The sequence below is a fragment of the Panthera pardus genome, unplaced genomic scaffold, assembly GCF_024362965.1.
Source record: "Panthera pardus isolate Hobbes unplaced genomic scaffold, ASM2436296v1 HiC_scaffold_2, whole genome shotgun sequence".
Lineage (NCBI taxonomy): Eukaryota > Metazoa > Chordata > Mammalia > Carnivora > Felidae > Panthera > Panthera pardus.
This window is the reverse complement of record NW_026526765.1, coordinates 134,760,432-134,773,870: the sequence shown is the minus strand read 5'-3', so window position 1 is coordinate 134,773,870 and position 13,439 is coordinate 134,760,432. Positions and strand designations below refer to the sequence as shown.

Sequence of the window (13,439 nt, the reverse complement as noted above, 5' to 3'; positions counted from 1 at the left end):
TTCTCAAATTACCCAAAAGCCTACTGGCAAGTAAATACCTTTATTAACATCTTTGTATAGTATATTCTCTTTTTTCTCTGCAGAGGTATGGATGGATCAAGAAGGGGAGACTGAGAGAGAGAGAGAGGGAAGGAGAGACAGATTGATTCAGAAACTCATTGCTCACGTTTTTGTAAGCTTTTCTGTTCAGCACTATTTTCTGGACATCTTTCAATATCTTTAAAATTGATCACCATTATTGTTTGCATGATCTGACAGTATTCTACCAACTGCACACCATAACTCGTTTAAATCCAAGATGAAGCCTGCCTTCCAAGAAATTGCTTCTTTAGTCTGGTCCAAAGTGTTGATTATTCCAAGAGTTCCTAGCTGGGGTCCTTGTCTGCTTTCCCCTCGACAACCCATTGTCTATCCACTGCTGATCTTACCCTCCTAAAACACACAGACGATCACTCTACTGCCTTTGTTACAACCCTTCCACTGCTCTTCCAGTAAAATCCAAACTCCTGCTCAGGGCATCCAAGACTCTTCCAGAACCTAGCCTGGATTTCCTGCTCTATTCCTAATACCTCCCATTTCCTCCAGCCCCTCACATAACAGATTTCTCACCATTGTCTGCTCACTCCACGGAAACTCAAGCCTCTGTGCATTCCTGTAATGTCCTTCCCCACCTTGTCTCCATGAAAAATTTCCACTCCTCTTTTAAGATCCTCCTCCAAAGCCTTCTGCACCACCAACAGAGTTAGCTGATTTCTTTTCTCTGTGTCTGAAGCCACCTCTTTATTTCCATGCAAGGGCACTTATCATATTGTGTTGTAATTTTTTACATACACGTTTCTCTCTCCTACAGTTCTGGCTTCATCCATAATGTTTTGTACCGTAACTGTCACTCAGGAAATGTTTGTTGAGGTGAATTCAATCCCTCAACAAATAATCCCTCCCTCTCTCTGCCCCTCCCCTGCTCATGCTCGCTCTCTCTCTCTCTCTCTCTCTCTCTTTCTCAGGCTTACAACTACATGGCATAAAACATTCAGTGAAGCTGAAATTCTGAGTCCCAAGGATGAAATGCATTTCCACCCACCGAGGTTGTATCCCCGGTACATGAGCAGCAATTGAAATGGCTAATCTATTTTTTCTCCACTAACTTCCAGCTTCTATGCAAGGGACAGAGTCTTAAGGATGGTATCATTGGTAATATTTGAGCTGTTTCTACTGTAAGGAAGGAAGGATGAATTCAGGCATTATGTCCAACATGCTATAACAATAAAAAAAAAAAACAAAAACCTCCTGGAAGAAGCACCCACTATGAGATAGCAGTCAGTACTGTTACAGGAAATAACAGAAGTCGGCCAACAACATATAAGTAACATTTAAATGTGATTATGGGCAAATGTGAAATATTTCATTAACTTTACCAGTCTTTATGACTTCCTGTTTCTTTCCCTTTCCAGAAAATAATACACAACTTCCTGCTGAACAGAATCAACCAAGAAATATCAAATGATAGGGGTGCCTGGGTGACTCAGTCAGGTGAATGTTTGACTCCTGGTTTCAGCTCAGGTCATGATCTCACAGTTTGTGAGTTCGAGCCCCATGTCGGGCTCTGCGCTAACGATGAGGAGCCTGCTTGGGATTCTCTCTCTCTCTCTCTCTCTCCCTCTCTCTGCCCCTCCCCTGCTCATGCGCTCTCTCTCTCTTTCTCAAAATAAATAAATTAAACTTTTAAAAAATAAAAAAAAAAGAAATATCAAATTATAGATGACCTGGTCTTACATGGTATTAGGGAAGAAAATAAAAGAAAGAAAAAAAAATAGAGAAGTTGTCTAGATATATTGGTTTCAATGATATTAATGTTTAGTTTCCAGCTTCCTCTTAGGGTTTCTAGCCTTAGTGGAGCGTGACTATTGTTCTTTCAATAAAATACAGTCCTACAGCACTGCCATAGTGATCACCTAGAGTTTGGCTTTGCTTTGTATTGTTCTTGTGTTGTTTCTAATTGCCACTGATTTATAGGATGCTTGACCTCCTCCGTGTGGTTTATGTGGACACTGAAATCCAATAAAATCAAAATCAACACTGCATCAAAGTGGGTCTCAAAAAATATATAATGTTGCCAACTTAATGATTCTTTCCTTAAAAACCACCAAACGCACCCAAACGCAGATTTCCCTGAAGCCAAAGGAAAAAGCCATCCTTCCTCGACTGCTCCACTTTTTCAAGAAGTGTAACAAATGAAAAAATGCACAAATCCTAAGTGCACAGTGCGATAAAAGTTCGCAAAGCAAGCCTGCCCAGGTACCCGGTACCTAAATCCAGGCAGCGCCCCAACATTTCCACCTGCTTGCACCGTCCAGCCTACCTACCTAAGTAACCCATATCCTGGTCGAACTGTACATTAACTTTGCCTGTTCTGGAATTTTACATAAGTGACTTACACAGCATGTACTCTTGTGTCTGGTTTCTTTTGCTCCAAATTCTATTGTTGAGATGTATCTTCATTTTCACCTGTGCCAGCAGCTTGGTTCACTGTCGTTGAGAGACGGAATCCCTCTTCCTCGGTTTCAGGAGCATCTAAACAAACAAGCCAGCCTTCCTGGGAAAACCCGTTGAGACACGTGGAGCCCAGCGTCAGAATACAAACAGGGTAGTCAGAAGAGGAAACAGTGAATACGATGACCTTTTGAAACAGCTCAAAGTCAACTTTTCAGAAGCAGCTGTTTGAGGTGAGAAACGGAAGGGCAAAAAGTCGTGTGAGAGAAGCCAGAAAAAAAAAAAAAAGGTCTTGGAAAGAAATGCCCAGAACTGAATCACGGATCTTGGTTCAAAAGGAAAGAAAATTGGTCCTTCTGAAAAGATTTTGATGTAGGCTGCCTTTGCACTCATCTCTTTAGCAAAATTGTGCTTTTTTTTTTTTTTTCCTGCCTCTGCAGTTCTGCAGTTGTTCTGAGGGCCACAGCTCTGTTAGGGAGAAGATTTTCCCACAACTTTTCTCCCACTGTATGGTATGTGATCAAATGATTCTTCACAGAAAAAAAGCCATTTCCATTCTGTTTCTGACTCTTTTACTTTTCTCCAGTTCCTTTTCTTTTTAAGTAATCTCAGGGTACTTGGATGGCTCAGTACGTTAAGCTTTTGACCTCAGCTCAGGTCATGATCTTGCGGTTCGTGGGTTTGAGTCCGGCTTCTGGCTCTGCACTGACGGCTCAGCTCGGAGACTGGAACCTGCTTCAGATTCTGTCTCCAGCTCTCCCTCCTCCTCTGCTCATTCTCTCTCTCTCTCTCTCTCTCTCTCTCTCAATGTAAATAAACATTACAATTAAAAAAAAAAAAAAAAGCTTTAAGTAACCTCTACACCCAGTGTGGGGCTCAAACCTACAACCCAGAGATCAAGAGTCACATACTTTACCGACTGAGCCAGCCAGGCACCCCCTATTTCTGCTTGTTTTATTTTTTTTTAAGTTTATTTACTTTGAGAGAGAAAGAGAGATCACGAGCGGGGTCAAGGCAGAGAGAAAGGGAGAGAGAATCCCAAGCAGGTTTCACACTATCCACATGGAGCCCAGTGCAGGATTTGAGCTCATGAACTTTGAGATCATACCCTGAGCAAAATCAAGAGCCAGATGCTTAACCAACTGAGCCACCCAGGCATCCCTATTTCTGCTTCCTTTAAACAGGTTATCAAAAGCTTTCTTTGTGTTTGATATTTCCATTACAGTGAGCAATCCTGTCATAAAAGTTTATAAAATTAATATTCTTACCAAGTAATTCTGAAATTTAAGATACTGAAATTTTCTCCAGTGTTTCATGAAATTGCATGCATTTAAAACATAAATTATTTTTATTCCATTATGAAGGTGTTTATTAGGGGAATTATGAAAATAATCTCATAAATATCAGTGCCATACTGTGAAGATAAAAATACCTTTTTTTTTCCCTTACAAAAAAACTCAAATTCACACACACAAAAAAATTTCACTAGTTTAAACTAGAACTCACTTGGGGCACTTGGGTGGCTCGGTCAGCTGGGCATCTGACTTCGGCTCAGGTCATGGTCTCACAGTTCGTGAGTTCAAGCCCCGCATCGGGCTCTGTGCTGACAGCTTGGAGCCTAGAGCCTGCTTTGGATTCTGTGTCTCCCTCTCTCTCTCTCTCTGCACCTCCCCCGTTCACTCTCTGTCTCTCTTAAAAATAAATTAAATTTTGGGGCGCCTGGGTGGCGCAGTCGGTTAAGCGTCCGACTTCAGCCAGGTCACGATCTCGCGGTCCGTGAGTTCGAGCCCCGCGTCAGGCTCTGGGCTGATGGCTCGGAGCCTGGATCCTGTTTCCGATTCTGTGTCTCCCTCTCTCTCTGCCCCTCCCCCGTTCATGCTCTGTCTCTCTCTGTCCCAAAAATAAATAAAAAAAAAAACGTTGAAAAAAAAAAATTTTTTTTTTAAATAAATTAAAAAAAAAATAAATTAAATTTAAAAATAATAATAATAAATAAAAATAAAATAGAACTCATTTGAAATATAATTACTATAGTTTTGAAAAGATATTAACTAAGTGAGTCCAGTGAATCTGGAAAAAAAATTTTTTTTTTAATCCAAGCTTCTCCCTACACCCTTCCACTTAGGGAAGGTTAATTCAACTTGTCACAGATATAAAATATTTCTCAGGATATTTACCACATAAGAGAGAGAGGAGGTGTGACTGGTCAGCACATAAGTAGCCTGAATTCTGGTTTGGTTTTTTTGTGTTTTATTTAATGTTTATTTATTTGTGGAGAGAGCATGAGTCGGGGGGGAGGAGTGCAGACAGAGGGGGAGAGAGGATCCAAAGCTGACTCGGAGCTGAAAGCAGAGAGCCCAACGTGAGGGTCGAGTTCACGAACCATAAGATCATGACCTGAGCCAAAGTCGGACGCTCAACCCACTGAGCCACCCAGGCACCCCGAATTCCAGTTTTAAAACCAATTCCAGGTATAAGAGGACATGGTTCATTTCGTTGGCTACTAAGATAGGCTGCAGTAGTAAATTAAAAGGGATCTTAAATTCCTTGAGCTCTTTCCGTCAAGAGATGGAGTCTACTTCCCCACAGCTGAGTCACCTTGTGCTTGCTTTGACCAAGAGAATAGACAGATGTGCCGAACGTGGCTCTGAGCTCAGGCTTCAAGAACCTCGTGACTTTGCTGCCCTACCACCCCGCCTCGTGCCCCAGACCTGTCGCCTCCAGAGGAGAAAGCGTGTGACTGGGGAGAACAGCATGCAGGGCAAAGACAAGCTGCCTGTGTCACGGTCCCTGACAGTGACGGGTGGTTTTTTGTGTCAACCTGACGAGCCTCACAGCTGCCCAGATAGCTGGTAAAACATGTCTTGGTGAGTCTGTGTGAGTGTTTCTGGGTGAGATTAGCATCTGATGCAGTAGATTGAGTGAAGAGACCTGAGGTCACCAATGTGGGCAGGCAGCATCCAATCTGTTGGAACAAAAAGAGGAAGAGTGGACGAACGTCTCTTTCTTCTTGAGCCGGGATGTCCATTTTCTCCTGCCTTCAGACATGGGAGCTCCTGGTTCTCAGCCTTCAGGCTTGGCCTGAATTATGCCCCCAGCTCTGCGGCTTGCAGACAGCCTTCACAACTGCCTGAGCCAATTCCCACAACAAATCTCCTCATGTATATTGAGATACAGTGAAACCTTGGTTTGGGAGCCTAATTCGCTGCGGACACATGCTTGTAATCCAAAGCACTTGTCTATCAAAGCGAATTTCAAGGACCATTGGCTCAGGTGTGATCATGTGACATTCAGCATCACGTCCTACTCATATCACCAGACATCGCTCATTTTATCTAGTTAAAATATATTAGAAATGTTTGCTTATCTTGCGGAACACTCGCTGGAACAAGTTTCTCGCAATCCATAGTTTCCCTGTCTATTGTATTGGTTCTGTTGCTCTGGAGAACCCTGACTACGACACTGACCAGCAAGCCTGCAAAGAGAACAACCAGCTGCATATCCCCAGGTAAGAGCAGCAAAAAGAAACGCCTAGGTGAGCCCAGCCCAACTTTATGAACAACAGCAAAACAACAGGCCATTTCAGCCACTAAATTTGAGGGAGGTTTGCAACAGAGCAACACAAAACAAAGACAGGGACCCTGAGCCCATTTCATGGGCTTTCATAAGCCCAATTCAATTCAGGAAGGAAAACAGACCAGTACACTTGGGGGCAGAGAGCGAGAGGGAGAACGAGAGGGAGAGGGGGTTACTATCACGTCTCCTACTTCAAATTTCTACAGCATTTTTCTGCCTAATTTAGTCCCAATCTATTTCAAATCAGAGCAACTATAATCAATGCCTAATATCTGTCTCTGACCCCATTTACTTCCCAAACCAATCCCATCTCCATGGTACCACCAAAATATCTAGGATCCTAGTTAAAATTCTCCCTGCCACTACTCTTCCCTTCAAACACACTTCTGCCCATGGGGTAAAGTCCTGAGCCTACCATTCATACATAACCCTTCATGAGGCCCTTCCCCAAGCAGAAAAGGCAGGAGTATTGACCCATTGGCTCCCATCCCCCATGATCAAGGATTGCTCCCAGATGTGCTAACCTCCCCCGTGCTTCCAAGCTGGGTATATGTCATAACCTAGAAAGTTCCTTATGGCGTGTGCAGCACCAAAGGAAATCCTGGGGCATTAGGTGAGGACTTGAAGGGGGACCTTATTACCTTAAAATGAGTGGAAGCCTGAATGGAACTGTCCAGTACATTCACAGCTGAAATCTGAGCACAGTCAAGCACATGTGAGTCAATGTGCCAGATTTTTAAATTTTTTTAAATGTTTATTTATTTTTTGAGAGAGAGAGCATGAGCAGGAGTGGGGCGGAGGTGGGGGGGTGGGGGAGAGAATCCCAAGCAGGGTCCACTCTGACAGGCAGAGCCCAACGGTCGGCTTGATCTCAAGCACTGTGGATCATGACCTGATCTAAAATCAAGAGTCGGGTGACGTAACCAACTGAGCTCTGTAGATGCCCTGAGTACTTGTTATTATGAGTCTGAGGTCATATTTGAAGATTCATTTCCTTGGGAATCCCTCAGGAAGCCTTAAATAAAAGGTCTTCTGAGAGGGGCACCCAAGTGGCTCCGCTGTGTTGGACTCTTAATTTCAGCCAGGTCACAAGCTCACGGTTGTGAGATTGAGCCCCACGTGGGATCGAGCCCCCTGTCGGGTTCCACACTGAGTGTGGAGCCTGTTTGAGGTTCTTTCTCCCTCTCCTTCTGCCCCTCTCCCCAACCTGTGCTCTCTCTAAATAATAATAATAATAATAATAATAATAATAATAATAATCAATCCAGTTACTTACTTATTTTTTTTTAATTCTCCTTTAAAAAGTTCACCTGGGAAATGCCTGGAGCCCCTGAGGTGGTTTTGCAAAGCCTGGACCTCCATGAATTACTGGAACTTCTCCTTTCAGACACTATTACCTCAATTAAACCTATCTGTGGCCAGGATGGTCTTTCTGGGACAAATATACGGCAAGACAACCAGAAACATCGCTAGAGCCACTTGATGTATGATTATTTTTTTAAAAAGCTAACTAAAAATTCTGCAGTATCACCTGGGAAACCCGTTTTCCAGACTCTGTTGCCCAAGCCCCACATAAGAACTATAGGATTCTGAAATCTATAGCAATGGGTGGGAGGTGGGGGGGGGGGGGGGGGGGAATTGCACAAGCTCACTGTATGATTCTAAGACATACCTGAAAGTTTGAGACAAACATTTAAGAAAAATGGCGGGTCTCTAAAACAGGCTTCATTCACCACTAGGTGGCGCCAGAATTTCAAAGATGAAACTATCTACTGTATACCTTTCCCTTCAAGAATACAGGATATTTCCCATTTTTCTCTCTCCTCCACATCTCTCCAACTTCTAGAAAAGAGCTATACCACGCCAAAATAAATATTCCACTAATTATCAATGTGGCACTTCTTCAAATTTATTTTGGTTACAACAGACAGTCTCCTTCTGCAGGGACCTTAGAGGGGGCTATTTCAGTGCCACCCCACACCTTCCCTTAGCATCCCTCCTTTCCGAGTGCAATGTTTGGAAGAAGTTAATCCACTGGCCTCCATAGCAAGGAGTGATTGGACAAAAAAAGAATTACATGACAAGTTCCCAAAAGCCATGTTTAACCATTTGTAGTTTCGATCCCTGCCCTCTCCTGGAAACCATGACTTAAAAAATACACCAGAATCACCAGTTTATCCTTTCCAAACCTCCACTGCCTCAGTGCAGAAGTATCTGATGACTTCTTCACAGTGTTGTCCTTTCTTCTATCTCAGAGTTTTTACACATTAAAAAATCCCATGCACGCCAGTCAGAGTGGCCAAAATGAACAAATCAGGAGACTATAGATGCTGGAGAGGATGTGGAGAAACGGGAACCCTCTTGCACTGTTGGTGGGAATGCAAACTGGTGCAGCCACTCTGGAAAACAGTGTGGAGGTTCCTCAAAAAATTAAAAATAGACCTACCCTATGACCTAGCAGTAGCACTGCTAGGAATTTACCCAAGGGATACAGGAGTGCTGATGCATAGGGGCACTTGTACCCCAATGTTTATAACAGCACTCTCAACAATAGCCAAATTATGGAAAGAGCCTAAATGTCCATCAGCTGATGAATGGATAAAGAAACTGTGGTTTATATACACAATGGAATACTACGTGGCATTGAGAAAGAATGAAATATGGCCCTTTGTAGCAACGTGGATGGAACTGGAGAGTGTGATGCTAAGTGAAATAAGCCAAACAGAGAAAGACAGATACCATATGTTTTCACTCTTATGTGGATCCTGAGAAACTTAACAGAAACCCATGGGGGAGGGGAAGGAAAAAAAAAAAAGAGGTTAGAGTGGGAGAGAGCCAAAGCATAAGAGACTCTTAAACACTGAGAACAAACTGAGGGTTGATGGGGGGTGGGAGGGAGGGGAGGGTGGGTGATGGGTATTGAGGAGGGCACCTTTTGGGATGAGCACTGGGTGTTGTATGGAAACCAATTTGACAATAAATTTCATATATTGAAAAAATAAATAAATTTAAAAAAATCCCATGCAGATAATAATCTCATCTAAAAATTTTTCTGAATACAGGTGCCTGGATGGCTCAGTCAGTTGAACGAGTGACTCTTGGTTTCCATCCAGGGTGGTGATCTCATGTTGTGGGGTGAAGCCCCATATCCGCTTCCAAGTTGGCAGTGTAGAGCCTGCTTGGGATTCTCTCCCTCCCTCTCTGCCCTCCTCCTCTCACATGTGCACATGTACTCCCTCTCTCTCTCCCTCTCTCTCTCTCTCTCAATTAATTAATTAATTAATTAACATTTGGGACACCTGGGTGGCTCAGCTGGTTAAGCGCCCGACTTCGGCTCAGGTCATGATCTCACGGTTTGTGAGTTCGAACCCCGCCTCGGGCTCTGTGCTGACAGCTCAGAGCCTGGAGCCTGCTTTGGATTCTGCCTCCTTCTCTCTCTCTCTGCCCCTCCCCACTTGTGCTTTCTCTGCCTCTCAAAAATAAACACATGTAAAAATAAATAAATAAATAAATAAATAAATAAATAAATACACATAAAACATTTCTTTCCAAAAAGTACATTTGTTTGAAATCTGCTTGAAGACACTGTGTGTAGCCTTACATGTGTTTGATTATTTTTAAGTGTGCGCTGAACAGAAATGGCTGGGAAGATGAGCAAGACAGATAACATTTATTTTATTAAGCCTGCAAATATCTACTGAGCCACTATACGTACGAGGCACTGTGAAACACACCAGCAGGGAGACATGGGGTTGAACACAACAAAGAGAGGGAAGCTCTCATGGACTTACCTTCTAGTTGAGAGAAACAGGTGGGAGGGTAGCAAATAAACTAATAAAATAAAAGAGGGACAACTCCTTTGAAAAACAAAGCAGAATGATGTTTCTTCCACAGTTTCTGCACAACGTGGGATCATTTCTGAAAAGGTGGTCAGGGAAGGCACCCCTGAGGAGACAACATTTGAACCAACAACAAATGAGGATGAGAAGAGCCATCCAGGCAGAGGGCAGAGCAAGCGAAGCAATCTGGGGTTGAACAAGCCTGGTACGTTGCAGGTCGGGAAAGAAACCAACATAGGGAAGGAAGCATCGGCCAAATGAGGTTGGAGACATGAGCAAGGCCAGAGACTGCAACTTAGATTTTTTTTTTCTTTTTAGTGAAATGGAAAATCATAAGAAGGTCTTAAGGAGCAAAGTAACATGGTCTAAATTTTTTATTTCTTTATTTTATGTAACAGAACACTTAATTACATCAGCTTTCCATCAACACACTAGTCATTTAATGAGGATTATATTGGCCATTACCAGTGGTTGGCAGGAGCTCTTCCACTGAAGGCTCCCATGGTTTCCGATGTATCATTTTTCCCGCCAGACTTTTTTTCAGCCTAAAGAATCACCTCTTCTAGTTGGCCACCCTGAAGTGGGTCTTCTAAGTTCTCAACATCTGGTTCCGCTTTAACCATACCCCACTTCTCATTTGTAATCCATTCTATATACTTGCTGTAAGCTGCATTTTTAGGAATTTGCTCAAGAACATCAAGAATCTTTGTGTACGATACTCTTAGACTCTCGTGTGGACCCTCACATGCAGCCAATCCCGCAAGGCTGGTGGTCTTCCTCAGCAAACCGGCCAAGACAGTGCCTATATTTATGTCTTAGATCATCTTGGCTCCTGATTGCAGACGGAACACAAGTAGAAACAAATGGAACAGTGCGTAATTGTCCTCATAAGAGATGATGTAGCTTGACCAGAAATACACATGGAAATGGAGAGAAGCAGTCACATTCTAGATGTGTCTTGCAAGAACAGACTGGTTGATACAGTGCACATGGTGAATGAATGTATGAGAGAAATCAACATCTAAATTGCTGTTTGACATGGCAGACATGGAGGCCAATTACTAAGGGTTAACTGGGCAAGAAAATTTTAGAGGAAAGCTCTGAATATAAAATGCTGGTTTGGGGGCGCCTGGGTGGCTCAGTCGATTGAGCGTCCGACTTCGGCTCAGGTCATGATCTCACGGTCCATGAGTTCGAGCCCCGCGTCGGGCTCTGTGCTGACAGCTCAGAGCCTGGAGCCTGTTTCGGATTCTGTGTCTCCCTCTCTCTCTGACCGTCCCCCGTTCATGCTCTCTCTCTGTCTCAAAAATAAATAAATGTTAAAAAAAAAAATTAAAATGCTGGTTTGGTCACACTAAATTTGAGATGTTTATTTAATACAGGAACATTCAAGAGAAAATTATGAGATTTCATAGTCATCAGTCATCACCACATCATAAGAATAGTATTAAAGCCCTAGGGCTGGATAATATCACCTAGAGAATGTGTAGAGATAGAGTATCAGGGATTGCGCCCACTGACTCTACATTGTTGATGTACTGTTACTCTCTCAGTAAGACTACAGTAGCTATGAAAAAAAATGATGTAGTTAAGATCAATATCAGTAAGGTGAGAATAATAATACTCCACATAGTGTTGCAAGAAATAAATAAGGAATACATAGAATATCTAACACATTGCCTGACACAAAGTAGACAACCAAGAAAATATGATTTTTTTTTAAAGATTTTATTTTTAAGGGGTGCCTGGCTGACTCAGTCAGTGAAACATGTGACCCTTGATCTCAGGGTTGTGAATTTGAGCCCCGTGTTGGGTGTAGAGATTACTTAAAAAGAAAATCTTAATGGGGCGCCTGGGTAGCTCAGTTGGATAAGTGTCTGACTCTTGATCTCGGCTCAGGTCATGACCTCACAGTTTGAGAGTTCTGAGTCCCACTGCACTGACCTTGTGGAGCCTGCTTAGGATTCTCCCTTTCTCCCTCTCTCTCTGCCCCTCCCCTGCTCTCATGTGTGCACTCTCTCTCTCGCTCTCTATCAAAATCAATAAACTTTAAAAAAGCAAATATTGAAATAATAATAATAATAAAGATTTTCTTCTGAAGTAACCTCTACACCCAACATGGGACTCAAACTTATAACCCCGAAATCAAGAGGAACACATTCCACCAACTGAGCCAGCCAGGTGCCCCAAAATATTATTTTTTTCCCCATTTCCTTCCTTGGTAGAAAGTGGAATCAATAACTGGTCACAGCACATTCATAATCACTGTATTTTTTGACCCTGATGAAAACAATTATTTGGATGGTGTTCTGGCACTGTGAATGGTGACTTTTACATTATTCAGTAACTTTTGCGTGTGGGGCAGGAAGAGGGGGATGGAATCCAGAGACACCGCACACATTACATCCTATCTTACCACCCCCCATTCTGTGACCCTCTTTATATACTTTTTTGTTAAAATAAAAGCATTGTTGCTAGAAAGAAAGAAAGAAAGAAAGAAAGAAAGAAAGAAAGAAAGAAAGAAAGAGAGGGAGGAAGGAAGGAAGGAAGGAAGGAAGGAAGGAAGGAAGGAAGGAAGAGAAAGAAAGAAAGAAAGAAAGAAAGAAAGAAAGAAAGAAAGAAAGAAAATGGAATTAGCCGTAAATTGCAACAGAACGAAAGATCTATTAGCTCAGATGTCTTTATAGCCAAAGGAAATTGTAAGAGTCATCTGACTGTACATTTCCAAAATGGCATTCTTCCTTTAGGTTCTTAAGAGGTTTCCAGGATCGCTATGACAGACTTCTTGAATACAGACCTTCACAAAGGTCTCTAAGGGATGGATGGACCTTGTAGATAGCATTTCACAACTTTCACATGGGCTAGGGAAATTGTCCACAGACCACAGTTCAGGAAAACACTGATTGACTCCACACCCACATTTACAGATGAGGAAACTGAGCACAAGGGGGATTAAGTCACCCGGCTTGGAGCTTATTGTTATAAAATGCACCATTACGATGACAACACTTGCCCCCACTTTCCCACCAGGCTTCCCCGCTGAGTGGCCTCTTCCTGCTGTTTTCCCAAAAGCTGAGTTTATGAGGGGTCTACAATAGGCTTTCAGGTTGATAAGATGACTCTGGTAGGGCTCGAGTTCCTTCATGTGTCTGAAGGAGAATGCATGCGGTTCAGGAGGTACTGCCTAACTCGAAAGACGATGTTACATATCCATACTATGGAATGGGAGGCAGATTCTTAATTTTTTTCGAAAGTACAAATTAGACACTCCAACTATTACTACATTTATGGCTTTGCTATATTTATGGCTTTGCCTCTAATCACATGTGTGACTTTGGATCCATTCACATCATGTAAAATCTCTGAACTATCATTTATCTGGTTGTTAATAATAAGGGCCGTAAAATTAGAGTTAATATTTGCTAAAGCTTTGGCCCATATTCAAGGTTTCTAAATCAGCAGTAACTATCTTTACCAATGATCAAAAGAACGCTGGACTCACTTTCTGAAAAGCCAAACCTTCTGTTTTTCCCT

The 13,439-nt window shown here is 42.6% G+C and overlaps 1 pseudogene; it reads right to left on the bottom strand.

Moving 5' to 3' along the window:
• Window positions 1–9,819: 9,819 nt before the first annotated feature.
• Window positions 9,820–13,050, bottom strand: LOC109278985 (NADH dehydrogenase [ubiquinone] 1 alpha subcomplex subunit 5-like; annotated as a pseudogene).
• Between the last annotated feature and the right edge of the window lie 389 nt (window positions 13,051–13,439).